This window comes from Etheostoma spectabile, chromosome 5 (assembly GCF_008692095.1).
Source record: "Etheostoma spectabile isolate EspeVRDwgs_2016 chromosome 5, UIUC_Espe_1.0, whole genome shotgun sequence".
Lineage (NCBI taxonomy): Eukaryota > Metazoa > Chordata > Actinopteri > Perciformes > Percidae > Etheostoma > Etheostoma spectabile.
Genome location: NC_045737.1, coordinates 18,451,078 through 18,454,016, shown reverse-complemented (window position 1 = coordinate 18,454,016; position 2,939 = coordinate 18,451,078).

The following is a 2,939-nucleotide window of genomic DNA, read 5'->3' as shown; positions in this document are numbered from 1 at the left end:
TTTTTAGAAAACAAAAAATAACAATTATATTTTTGGAAAAACATATTTTTGACCTTAAGTTGGCTTTGTTTGTTTTTTATTTAGTAAGTTGATTTTTCTTTCAGTATTTTAACTTTAAAAATCCAATTCTACAAAGATAAATGCTGTACATAATGTATTGATTAGTATGTAGTATGGAATTGTGGCACAGGTTAGTTGTTTGGACCGGCTTGCATAGTTAATTTTTCACTGGATATATACCAGCTTAAAGCATATTATGAATGGTTGGACTTTACTGAAACATTCTTACTGTGTTTTCTCACCTGCTGTATATCCCACTAGGATTTTGTACTAGCAAACAAAATGATGAAAAAAATGTGGGGGGCACTAAAAGTCATGAGGATTACTGTAAAAGGCTTGTATAGAAGCTTTACTTACCCAGTAGGTCATTCTAAGGGATACACAATAAAATCACTGCAAATTCTAGGTCATAATATCTGCATGGCAGTACATTTAATAATACATGCTAAAATACCAAGGGAAATCAGTACGTTCGTACTTTTAACTGGAAAATGATTGGTCTTTGGTGACAAACCTATGGTTTTAAGTAATCAGTCCCATGTGATTTGGTACCATCATTTCATTTCATCAAAATCATCCATATTTTTTACACTTTTTGAGTCCTATCTTTATTCAACCAGATAAAAACCACGTTGCAATATATAACTATTACCATTTATTGCAACTCAAGCATTGCGTTATCATGAGCTTAATAACTTGTTGGTTTCACTAAATGTCAACGTGGATGTGGTAGGTAAATCAATTCGAGACTTGCTTCAGATGGGTAATCAATCAGAGGAGTGTGGGTAAGGTTACTCTTTGCAAATACTCAATTTTGCTGCAGTGTCCATAAAAAAAAGTAATATAGGACAACTACTAAAGGAGTTTTAGTAAAACAGATTCTTAACCACATTAAATGAATGTGCTACATTAAAAGAAAAAGAAAACGGGAATCTGTTATTTCCAACGCTGTGTAGTCCTTCAAAGCCACGTCCTCAACACCACAGGATGACGCTAACTGACAAGCGGAAAGAAGTAGGTTGCAATTCCCAAACCAGGTCCCAATGGACTGAGCCACTGTTGCGCCAAATGAAAACTGTGGGTCTAGCTAGGGGTCATCTATCTCACTAATAAATCCAGAAGTCTGTGAGTGAGTCTGCCGGCTTTTTAAATCCGGCTGTTGTGACCTGCACGTGCAATGACGTCACACCCAGCACACTGCCAGATTTCTGAGCACTGTTTAGAGGGACATTCAACGTGACAAAGGCGTTCACTTAATACAGTAGCCTAAATAAATCAAAGTAGCCCTCCAAGCTAATGTGCGTTTACTGAAGCTAAGTGTAATAATACAAGAACTAGGAGGCTCCTCAGGCTAATCTGAGCCAACGTGAACTAAGACAGTTTACCAACCATTTTGAATCCCACTATGTCCTTTCCACTACACAATCTGGCTTCTGTGCATGGTTGTTCCACAGCCACCCTCAAGGTCATAAATGACATAACAGCAGCCATTGACAAAAAGTATTACTGTGCAGCCATCTACATCAATCTGTCCAAGACCTTTGACTCTGTTAACCATCGTATTGTTATCAACAGACGCAACAACCTTGGGTTCGCTAATGACTGCCTCGCGTGGTTCAATAACTATTTTTCTGTTAAGGTCCAATGCGTTAAATCTGAGCAGAGGTGGGTAGAGTAGCCAAAAATTGTACTCAAGTAAAAGCACTGTTACTTTAGAATAACATGACTCAAGTAAAAGTAAAAGTAGTCATCCAAATAATTACTTGAGTAAGAGTAAAAAAGTGCTTGATGAAAAAACTACTCAAGTAGTGAGTAACTGTTGAGTAACGTCTGATTTATTTCTTAACACAAGCATCAATCAGACCGACAAAAATACAAAATAATCATCTTTAGGCAAATTATAGTTCATCCAATCAATAGAATAAATTAAAATTAATAAATTAATTACAAAATAGCTTAAGTGAAAAGACTTGTCACATCAAATTTGGATGGATACTGCACGTGCAAAACATACTGTATGTAACCTAAAAGACAAAGATCCACCTATCCACAGCAACAACTAAAATTACCGCTAAGTTTTCTCAAGTTAGATGTTGAGTTTTTGAACGCTCACATGTCCGTTTGTTTTGGTCGACGCCGCATAATGTAGCTGCTGTTTCGCACTTTTCCTAAAAGGTAACCATGCTTTCACTATAGGCCGGGGGGGTGGGGGGGGGGGGGGGGGGGGGGGGGGGGGTGGGGGGGTGGGGGTGGGGGGGGTGGGGTGGGGGGGGGGGGGTGGGGTGGGGGGGGGGGGGGGGGGGGGGGGGGGGGTTGGGGGGGGGGGTGGGGGGGTGGGGGGGGGGGGGGGGGGGGGGGGGGGGGGGGGGGGGGGGGGGGGGGGGGGGGGGGGGGTGGGGGGGGGGGGTGGGGGGGGGGGGGGGGGGGGGGGGGGGGGGGGGGGGGGGGTGGGGGGGGTGGGGGGGGGGGGGGGGGGGGGGGGGGGGGGGGGGGGGGGTCCTCCTGGTCTGTGTTGCCTTGGCGACGGTTGATTCTGACATCTTTTATTTGCTACGACTGTAAAGCTAACCTGTCCCGGCGCTGAGATCGAGTATGGTCACGTGACTGCACAACGACGTTTGATTGGTGACGACCCAGTCACGTGGTAAAGCCTTCAGCGGAAGACTCTCTCTCTCTCTGTCAAAATAAAACATTAAAATGAGACGTTCGCTGGGGTAAAACAATGACGCGTAGAATACCAAAGAGGTAAAAAGAAAAGTAACAAGCTGATTGTAGCCTAATATAGCGGAGTAAGAGTACAGTTTATTCTTCACTAATTTTAAAAGTAAAAGTATAGTGACTACTCCTAGAAGTACAATTTTTTCAAAAACTTACTCAAG